Below are 11,952 nucleotides of genomic sequence, written 5' to 3'. Positions count from 1 at the left end.
GGATCACAAAGTCCACACACTTGTCCATGTACCATATTCACATACATACGATTCGACGAATATAAAATCATATGCAATTAAATCTGCACATACAGGGAAGAAAGGGACAGATGTAAGTATACAAAGAATGCATGATTGAGCCAAAATATAAGACTGCATATAAATCGAGAAGATGCAAAAGATACATCTGTATGACAGATGTATAAGATCTCAGGAGCACATTATCCCAAATAACCAGACCAATCGATTTCTTCATTAATCCCACATGGTGACATGCTGTCTAACTGATAAATCCATCTGGCCTCCCGTTTCAATAGAGCTCTGGAAATATCACCACCCCTCATACCTAATTTGATCTGATCTAGACCATATACCTTTAGACCAGCTGTGGAACCCCTATGCATGGACAAAAAATGGGAGGCAACTGATGTTAATGTCTCCCCATTGTCCAGATCACGTTGGGCCAATCTGATTTTAGACAGATGTTGTTGGATCCTAGTTTTTAACATATTTTTAGTCTGTCCCACATATATTTTACCACAGGGGCAGGTAATCGCATATATGACCCCCCTGCTTTTGCAGTTAAGGTACCCATTGATCCTATATTGTTTGGTGCCTTTGGTGTCATAGATCATATTTTGGGGCTGCATATACATACAAATGTTACAGTCACCACAAGGATAGCTGCCTCTGAGTGGACCTCTACATCTCCTTCTTCCTTCAACATAATAACTTGAACATAATCTGTCTTTGAGGCTCGGACATCTTTTGGCTGAAATAGATGCATTTGGAGTAATAAATTGTGCAATAGTCGTATCTGACAATAAAGATGGCCAAGATCCATTAAGTATGCGATACAAATCCCTCCACTGATTGTTGTAAACTGTACTGAATCTTACCAGTTGACTAGCAGTTCTTGATGTCTGATGTAACAATTGGGACCTGTTCGCACCCTTGGCTCTTTGGTAGGCTTGCGAGATCACCCGCCTGGGGTAACCCCTATCTTTGAATCGATCTGATAATTCCCGTGCCTGTGAAAAGAAATCATTGGTATCAGAACAGATACGGCGTACTCTCAGAAATTGTCCAGTGGGAATATTATTGCGTAAAGGTCTGGTATGTGCACTTTGATAATGTAATAAAGAATTAACCGAGGTGGGTTTGCGAAACAAATCCGTACTGAGATGGCCATCCGTATCAACTTTAATTTTGATGTCCAGGAAATCAATATCTGTGGGGGAAACATGCCTGGTTAGATGAATATTCATGTTGTTATTGTTTAAGGCACTCAACAATCTGTCACAGTCTTCCATGGACCCCCCCCAAAGCATAAACACATCGTCAATGAATCTGCGCCAGCCCATAATGTAGGGCTGAAACTCTTCCAGAGATGGCCCAAAAACGATTTCTCGTTCCCAATAGCCCAAAAATAGATTAGCTATTGAGGGGGCACATTTCGCGCCCATAGCTACTCCACACACCTGTTTATAGAAAACTCCATTGAATAAAAAATAATTATGACTCAAAATGAAATCAGCCAACCTCAAAATTAATTGTTTAAGATCCTCCTGATTATTGCTCTCCATGTTTAGGAAATAGGAAATGGCTTTTAGGGCCCATTCATGTGAGATATTGGTATATAAAGATTCTACATCAAACGACACCAAAAGGGTACCTGATGGAACTGTGAGATCCTCCAAAGTTTTCAACAAGTCAGAGCTGTCTCTTAAGTAGGATTCCAGACTGGTCACATGTCTTTGTAGAAAGAAATCTATAAATTCACAGGAAGGAGCAGTTAGACTTCCTATTCCAGCCACAATTGGTCTACCAGGTGGACAAGTGGCATTTTTATGCACTTTAGGCAATAAGTAGAGGGTCGGTATCACTGGATGTTTAACTGAAAGAAACTCAAACTCTTTTTTAGAGATAATACCTGCATTTCTAGCCATCACCAAGATATCATCTAGTAATGCCTTGTAATACTCTGTCGGATTTCCAGGCAATGGTATATAATTGTTGGTGTTCTTGAGCTGTTTGTATGCTTCCTTTAAATACATCTCCTTCGGCCATAACACAACATTCCCTCCTTTGTCCGATTCCTTGATTAGAAAAGAGTCATTATCAGATAAACTTTTTATAGCTTTTTGTTCTTCTTTACTCAAATTCTGACCCTGATTAGGGATAACTGGTAAACGTTCAATCTCTTTCCAAACTTTTTCAAAAAAGATTTTGACCACCGGGCAAGAACCAAAGGGTATAGTGTACTTGGATCGAGGCCTGAAAAGCCGCGATCGATTACTCACCAAGTCATTCTGTTGGCTCTCTTGTAATAATGCCATCAAGTCTTCAAACACCTGTCTGTCCAGGGACTCCATGTGTGGGGATGCCTCCGTACCTCCCTCAAAATATTTCTTGAATACAAGTTTCCTACAGAAAAGATACACATCTTTTAAGACTTCAAATTTGTCTAAACCTTTGGTGGGTGAAAATGTAAGTCCCCTTGTAAGTACACTTTGCTCGGCCATTGTTAGTTCATAGTTCTTGAGATTGATTACTTTTAATTCATGTGTTGTTGCTCCCTCAGGCGTTTCACTCGTGGAGTTGAAGGATCCCTGTGTGATCCCGTTCTTATGCCTCCTACCACCCCTCCTTGTTCGCTTTCTGCGTCTATGTCGCTGTCCGATAAAAAATCACTGTTGGAAGCTGTGTCACTGGGTGCTGGGCCCCTAGGATTATGTCCATTATGTAGTGGCTGTTGGGGACCTCCCTGGGGTGTGGGCTTGCTGGGTTTGGGATACCTCCTCCGTCTCCTCCCATTACCCCTATGCCTCCACCTATAGGCTGCTCCATTATCATAATCCTGACGATCTCTCATCAGTTTTTTGCGTTTGCCCTCTATGATAAATTTTTCAAAATTATCCATATCAATTTTCAACTGATTAAGAAAAGGCTGAACAGTGATGCTCCTGTTAGATCCCATTAGTGTGGTCTCAAGTGCCTTGAGCTCCACTTTTTTCATTGCCATTAATCTCTCATCATGTTCTATCAGCATGTCAATCACAATTGCTGAGCATTTAGCCAGGCCCTCCTCCCAGGTGGTCCTGTAACCGTCAGTGACCTCCCAGGCAGGAAAGATCTGGACAATTTCTGAGAGTACGCCGTATCTGTTCTGATACCAATGATTTCTTTTCACAGGCACGGGAATTATCAGATCGATTCAAAGATAGGGGTTACCCCAGGCGGGTGATCTCGCAAGCCTACCAAAGAGCCAAGGGTGCGAACAGGTCCCAATTGTTACATCAGACATCAAGAACTGCTAGTCAACTGGTAAGATTCAGTACAGTTTACAACAATCAATGGAGGGATTTGTATCGCATACTTAATGGATCTTGGCCAACTTTATTGTCAGATACGACTATTGCACAATTTATTACTCCAAATGCATCTATTTCAGCCAAAAGATGTCCGAGCCTCAAAGACAGATTATGCTCAAGTTATTATGTTGAAGGAAGAAGGAGATGTAGAGGTCCACTCAGAGGCAGCTATCCTTGTGGTGACTGTAACATTTGTATGTATATGCAGCCCCAAAATATGATCTATGACACCAAAGGCACCAAACAATATAGGATCAATGGGTACCTTAACTGCAAAAGCAGGGGGGTCATATATGCGATTACCTGCCCCTGTGGTAAAATATATGTGGGACAGACTAAAAATATGTTAAAAACTAGGATCCAACAACATCTGTCTAAAATCAGATTGGCCCAACGTGATCTGGACAATGGGGAGACATTAACATCAGTTGCCTCCCATTTTTTGTCCATGCATAGGGGTTCCACAGCTGGTCTAAAGGTATATGGTCTAGATCAGATCAAATTAGGTATGAGGGGTGGTGATATTTCCAGAGCTCTATTGAAATGGGAGGCCAGATGGATTTATCAGTTAGACAGCATGTCACCATGTGGGATTAATGAAGAAATCGATTGGTCTGGTTATTTGGGATAATGTGCTCCTGAGATCTTATACATCTGTCATACAGATGTATCTTTTGCATCTTCTCGATTTATATGCAGTCTTATATTTTGGCTCAATCATGCATTCTTTGTATACTTACATCTGTCCCTTTCTTCCCTGTATGTGCAGATTTAATTGCATATGATTTTATATTCGTCGAATCGTATGTATGTGAATATGGTACATGGACAAGTGTGTGGACTTTGTGATCCTGCTATCCGAGATTGGACATGAACTCTTGGGACTCTATGTGCACCATGGGACCCCATTCGCTTTGGTCTATACAGGCCTCCCCTCTTCTGTTGAAGGACATTTATTCCGGATTTTTTCCTTACTGGTTTTTTTGGACAATTATTCAGGATTCCTCTGTGGATCTGGACGTGCCTTCTTGCCCCCCTTCTCGTTCTCAAGGATGTTGGGGTAATGCACGGTTTCACCTTGGACATTTATATGCCCCCTTTAAATAGGGTTGTTTATTGATGTGCTGTCGTACTGTTTATATATATAGATGTGTGTATGTACTATGTGCATTATGCTGTGGCTCGGGTGCTGGACATATGTATATGTGTATATATTCACATTCTAGATGGGTAGTCTGGCTGCGTTTTCAACCTCCGTATCTTCTGGGCTACTGCTGGGTGCTGGTTGCCTTGGTTACTCACCTCTCAGCTTCCTATGCTGCGCTCCAGCGTGGTCTCTTCCGCCTTCCTCTTTCTTCCTCCTCTCTTACGGATAGCGGTGACGTTATATCCGGTCGACGCCTGCCTCTCCGATGCACGCCCTCTTCCTCCATTTAAACGCCGGCTTGGCGTTCACGAGCACGGTGTCCTCTCCTCCTGTCAAAGCGGGGTGACGCCCGCGAACCTGGTGGAATGTCTGAGGGGATCCCAGTCTTTTCCAGCTGCTTTTATTATTAGTATCCTGGGCTAAGTATCCTTCTCTTTTTTCACTTCTCACTCATTGCTCATATGCACTTTACCTATTAGGCTGCTCATATTGTTACAGTTCGTATATGCAGTTTGTTTGTTTGTTTTTTGTATCATCATTGCACAGTTATATATTTATGCACATAATTATCATCACTAAGCACTTTATACTTACTGAACCTGGGTTCTACCACTGGTGGGCTCTAAATTGTTGCCCACCAGCTTGGTTTATCTTTGCTTGCTATTTATTAATAGATTTTTTGCTACATATGTGTTATTATCAACCTATGTATTGAATACATGAATTATTGCAGCTGGTCATTTAAGACTATGAGGTCTTTTTTAACTGTTTTTATCCATACTTGAATCTCCCATTATGTCAATTATTATTATGTGAAATAAATTGTTACATTTTTGTATATATCTTGAGTGGTGCTGTATTATGGGCTTTCTTTCTCTACCCATATTGCTCTTAACGCAGACATGTTGCGACTTTAATAATAATAATCCGAACATTTGAACTTTAATGTCGCATTAAACCGCAACGTCCCACTGTGAATACAGCCTTATTCCCCCTCCCCACTCAAATTAGCCCTGGACAGCATCCATACACTACACTACCCATACATAGGCATCAGCCTATGTATGGGATTACATTGTGAGCCATTGCGAGGGACAGTTAAGGAACAGGTCTGTCCCCTGAACAGCGCTGCACTAGATTGCAGCACTGTACACATAAATATTTGCTTTTTTATTGGTTATTTCAGCCTGCCAGCCTTGATCGTGGCTGGCAGACCGATCTTTGTACCCCGCTTTGTTGTTTACCCGAAGGGAACGAGCAAATGCGCATTCCCTGCTAATCCCGCCTCCCGCACGCCAATCGGCATTAGACAGTACCCAGAGCACCACTCTCCCACCGCCGATAAGCATTAGGCGGTCGGGAGAGGGTTAAAGAGCTTTTCTGATAGTCAGCAATTTCCATTGTTTTGAAAAGCACCTGGGCAATGAACTCCAATTGGCTATATATGGCAACTGAAAGGCGGTTGACTACCTGACATGCTAGAAAAAGCATAATTTGCTCCCCCAAGCTGCGACGTCAGGGGTATTGGACTAGTGGAAAGTCACGCAGCATCAGCCATTGCAATGCGCCTCTGTGAGGGGAGAGGCGGGGAGAAGTGCGCTATAAGCACAAGAGAGCTTTCTGTATCTCAGCACCTTCCAGTATTCAGGCGCTGCACAGAGATACAGGTGGGGCACAGGTAATGTATAAATGTATCTATTTATAAAGCAAAAAGTTGGGGTAGAACTATTGTACAAGAGTTTTCAATTTGCACTTTAATTCCACTTTACGGGGGCTTTGTAGTTCAGTACTGAAAGGGTTAAGGTATCGCACTGGTGGCCAATAGATCTGGAATCCACTCCCTCAGACATGCACTCATGTAAGATTGGCTGAAAGGTCTCCTCCGCAGAGAGTGGTCTATGAGGAAACGGACTTGCCTCATTCAAGTTAACATGCCTTATCAAAGATAACACGCCTTATCCAAGTTAACACGCCTTATCAGAGATAACACGCCTTATCCAAGTTAACGCTTCTTGTCAGAGATAACACACCTTATCAAAGTTAGCATGCCTTATCAGAGTAGCATAGCGAGCTCCACTCGCCATGCCCTGAGCCCCTGCGGGTTCATAGCGCTCGCTATGCTACTCTGATAAGGCATGTTAACTTTGATAAGGCGTGGTATCTCTGATAAGTTGTGTTAACTCTGATAAGGCATGGTATCTCTGATAAGGCATGTTAACTCAGATAAGGCATGCTATTGTCTTAGTGAATCAAGCCCCTGGTGCCATGAGTCCTATGGGAGAAAAGCGCTATAGAAATGTTATTGTATTGTATTGTATTATGTTGTACAGGCAATCGCACTAAAGGTGGATACAGTGGTTACGGTGGTGGAGGACAAAAATTGCTGCGGTAGACAAGTGAGATTTGAAAGCCCTGCACACCGACACAGAAGAACACTTTACACTTGGGAGGACACCAGCCGATATCGGATGCTGTTACCGACGTGCACCCGATAGAGCACTTGCAACCGAGATTTTCCAGCGTCTCATATAACTCCTTTTGATTGATTTTGGCCATAATCGATGGAAATGTAGATTGGACAGACATGTTGTGGCACGGATTTTCCTCTGATTCAATAAAATTATCTAATCGGAAGGTCAATCGGCCCACACAATTGCCTGATGTATAGCCACCTCTAAGCATTTAAGCACTTGGTTAATTTCGCAACTGTTTGCACAGTCAGACAAAAGTGTTTTGTTTCTGTTTAGTTTTCAGGATAACTCCTTCCATTGGACTGCGGTTTGATTGCCTCATTTGCATATATTAAGCGCTGGGTTTAATTATGAACCTTTGTGATGAAAAAATGAAAAGTAAATACCAGCAAGTTCTAAGTAAGTAGTCTTAAGAAAAAACTTTAACCAAGGATTGAATTTCATTCGATTCAGTAGCTAATATCCCTTTTCCCCATTAGAATTGTTTTTACCTTCTCTCAAATAGATCATCAGAGGGTCTGTATGGCTGATATTTTGGTGAAACCCTTCCCACAGTGTGATGTCATGACCAAGGGCCTGACAGTTTCCTGTCTGCGAACCTCTTTGCATAGTGGGAAGTAACGGCTTTACCCTACTGCCAAGCAAGCATTGGCTACAATTCACTAAGCTTATTTCCTATCTTTAACAATGATTCTGTGCATTTAGTATTCACTAAGCAATTTATCTCAGGCAAACCTTAAATAAGGATTCTGTCTTTAAGTTTAGGAGTGATTTCTAAAGTTATGGTTTCAATCCTTAAAGGGAACCTTAACTGAACGGGGGTAAAGAGTTTCAATTACCTGGGGCTATTACCAGCCGTATTATTGGACGCATTCCCTACTGCAATTAGCGCTGTTGCGGACCGCAACGCCTACAAAGATACGCTTTGCCACATATCTAGGCGTGTGGAATGCGGCAACGCGTATTTTTGTAAGCGTTGCAGTCCGCAACATCGCTAATTGCAGTAGGGAATGCGTCCAACAATACGCATGGCGGCCGGCCGACTGTTAAGTCGTCAAAAACTAAACTAAGTGACAGCGGGGGACCGAAGTATTCCAGAGCGGCTCCGAGGGCACAGGACTGCTGCAGGGGGCTGGTAATAGCCCCAGGTAAGTGAAACTCTTTACCTCCCATTCAGTTCCTTTTAAAATAACAACAGAATTCCAAGTTAAAGGCCACAATTCACTAAGCTCATCTCCTGTCTTTAACCTGTTCCAGACCACGCTGGTTGAAATCTATCTACTGTTTGTGGCCACTTACTTCTGATAGGACGTAGATTTTAACTTCCCCACTGTGCACTCCCGCCGCTACTGCCGGTCTCTTCACTCTCTCGCTGCTTCAGCTTTCTTGCCATGCCTTTTATTGTCCCATCACACATGTACAAGCATCTGACCATGCACAGAAACAAACACAGACCCAGCCACACAAACAAAGCCACAGTACTGGCAGCAGGGGTGGTGGAGCTACATTCTGCTTGCGTGTGCTCTTCCTCTCCCTATCTACTGCATGCAAGAATAACTAGAGATGTGTTAACGTAAGGAGTGGATTGATAAGACAACACTCTTATTGTGAAAGCTTATTACTACAGGGAGTGCAGAATTATTAGGCAAATGAGTATTTTGAACACATCATCCTCTTTATGCATGTTGTCTTACTCCAAACTGTATAGGCTCGAAAGCCTACTACCAATTGAGCATATTAGGTGATGTGCATCTCTGTAATGAGAAGGGGTGTGGTCTAATGACATCAACACCCTATATCAGGTGTGCATAATTATTAGGCAACTTCCTTTCCTTTGGCAAAATGGGTCAAAAGAAGGACTTGACAGGCTCAGAAAAGTCAAAAATAGTGATATATCTTGCAAAGGGATGCAGCACTCTTAAAATTGCAAAGCTTCTGAAGCGTGATCATCGAACAATCAAGTGTTTCATTCAAAATAGTCAACAGGGTCGCAAGAAGCGTGTGGAAAAACCAAGGCGCAAAATAACTGCCCATGAACTGAGAAAAGTCAAGCGTGCAGCTGCCAAGATGCCACTTGCCACCAGTTTGGCCATATTTCAGAGCTGCAACATCACTGGAGTGCCCAAAAGCACAAGGTGTGCAATACTCAGAGACATGGCCAAGGTAAGAAAGGCTGAAAGACGACCACCACTGAACAAGCCACACAAGCTGAAATGTCAAGACTGGGCCAAGAAATATCTCAAGACTGATTTTTCTAAGGTTTTTTGGACTGATGAAATGAGAGTGAGTCTTGATGGGCCAGATGGATGGGCCCGTGGCTGGATTGGTAAAGGGCAGAGAGCTCCAGTTCGACTCAGACGCCAGCAAGGTGGAGGTGGAGTACTGGTTTGGGCTGGTATCATCAAAGATGAGCTTGTGGGGCCTTTTCGGGTTGAGGATGGAGTCAAGCTCAACTCCCAGTCCTACTGCAGTTTCTGGAAGACACCTTCTTCAAGCAGTGGTACAGGAAGAAGTCTGCATCCTTCAAGAAAAACATGATTTTCATGCAGGACAATGCTCCATCACACGCGTCCAAGTACTCCACAGCGTGGCTGGCAAGAAAGGGTATAAAAGAAGAAAAACTAATGACATGGCCTCCTTGTTCACCTGATCTGAACCCCATTGAGAACCTGTGGTCCATCATAAAATGTGAGATTTACAAGGAGGGAAAACAGTACACCTCTCTGAACAGTGGCTGGGAGGCTGTGGTTGCTGCTGCACGCAATGTTGATGGTGAAAAGATCAAAACACTGACAGAATCCATGGATGGCAGGCTTTTGAGTGTCCTTGCAAAGAAAGGTGGCTATATTGGTCACTGATTTGTTTTTGTTTTGTTTTTGAATGTCAGAAATGTATATTTGTGAATGTTGAGATGTTATATTGGTTTCACTGGTAAAAATAAATAATTGAAATGGGTATATATTTGTTTTTTGTTAAGTTGCCTAATAATTATGCACAGTAATAGTCACCTGCACACACAGATATCCCCCTAAAATAGCTAAAACTAAAAACAAACTAAAAACTACTTTCAAAAATATTCAGCTTTGATATTAATGAGTTTTTTGGGTTCATTGAGAACATGGTTGTTGTTCAATAATAAAATTATTCCTCAAAAATACCACTTGCCTAATAATTCTGCACTCCCTGTACATGTTAATAAGGCAAGCTGCTTTAATTAATTATCACTTAAAATACTGATTGATGTGTGGTGACAAGTTTTCACCTGCCTTCTTATCACTAGTATGATCTCAGTGAATTGTGGCCACAGACAGGATGTTCATTCGCACAGATGAATGCAAGTGATAACTGTAAAGTTTGTGAAGAATTATCACCTGGCCTGAGCTGTCAAGTGGAGTGTTACTACAGACTGCAATGTAAAGTAAAGACTTCTGCGCTGTCTGCTTTATTTTTTACTAGTTTATGCAGAAGGGGACTCTGTATAGAAAGAAATATACACAGCAGGCAACAAAGAGAGGGAGGGAGAGAGATAACGTAGGGACTGGTGTGATAAGACAACACTCTCACCATGAAAGCTTATCACTACATTTTTTCCACCACAGTTCAGATAACCATACATCTAGCAGTGTATGGGCAGATTCGACCAAGAAACAAATCTCTCTCTAATCGAATTTGATAAGAGAGAGATTTGTCAGCTGCCCATACACCGCAGGCCAATTCCCAATCAATTTCATGCTGAAATCGATCCGGAATCGGCCTTATGCGCCGCACCCGTCCACCTCGCCGCCCCAACGCTGTGCACCCCCGATGAAACATGTGCCCCGTGTATAGTAAACATTACCTGTCCACGGCCTGCGCTTGTCCCCCTCTGCCTCCGAGATTCCTCATCTGTATACACGCGCGCCCCACGTGGTTTCCTAGCAAGGGCACGCATGTGTGACATCATATGTGTGCGCTTACCAGGAAACCACATGGGGCACGCGTGTTTGGAGTGGGGAATGTGCCCGGAGCAGCGGGGCACAAGCGCAGGCTGCGGACAGGTAATGTATACACGGGGGGGGACATCACCGGGGGTTTGCTAATCATTGCAAAATTGCACGCCATTCCCGTCGTGCACCCGATCGAGCAAGTCAGCCCAACACCTTGCAGCATGTGTGATCGACAATGCAACCAATTTTCGGCCCAAAATTGGTTGCATTGTCGGTCGGGCATGCACTTGGCGGCACCGATTTTCATCCAATTTAATTCTAATAAATAAATCGGATGGTCGATCATCCGCCAAGTCACCTGATTTATGGCCATCTTTCCTCTTTAATACTATATGCACCCTAGTTTATCTCATCATGTCACATGTTAGCTCAGGTATGTTTAAAAATAGCAGCTGCCGTATAATTGTTATGCTATTCAGGTCTCATCTGTTATGCCAATCAGCTGTGCCCCATTTAGTTGTTGAAATTACAGTCCATCCTTTTTTTAATGGAACCATCAGTGGTTGTATAAGAATTCAAGAAAGCATAGTGTGCTAAGAATAGCTCCATGGGGCTCCTCCTTAGATATGTCCTGGTCTGGTATCTGCTGGTTTGCCTTTGCCTAAAATGGCCCTGCAGTTCAACCACCTATGTGAACTAGCCCAAACTGTTTTTGCCTCATGTTCCAGCTTAGTGTCAGTAATATGAGCAGGAGCAAACACTCTTATGGTACCCATACACTGTACAATAAAAACTTTTGATTTTCCCGTTTTTTCGACCAAACCGATCGAATCGAATGAAAGTTGAAAAGATGATCCCGTTTTTTTTTATATAAAAATCTGATTGGACATGATGAAAAAATGTTTACATTCAATCTAACGGAATAATTTAACTAAATTATTTAATCGAAAAAAAATGAAAACTTGTACCATGGGCACCTTTAGTCTGACAATATAACAAATCTTAAAGCGGATCCGGGATGAAATACTAACTAT

The sequence above is a fragment of the Hyperolius riggenbachi genome, chromosome 6 (genome assembly GCF_040937935.1).
Source record: "Hyperolius riggenbachi isolate aHypRig1 chromosome 6, aHypRig1.pri, whole genome shotgun sequence".
Classification (NCBI taxonomy): domain Eukaryota; kingdom Metazoa; phylum Chordata; class Amphibia; order Anura; family Hyperoliidae; genus Hyperolius; species Hyperolius riggenbachi.
This window is presented reverse-complemented; position numbering follows the sequence as displayed.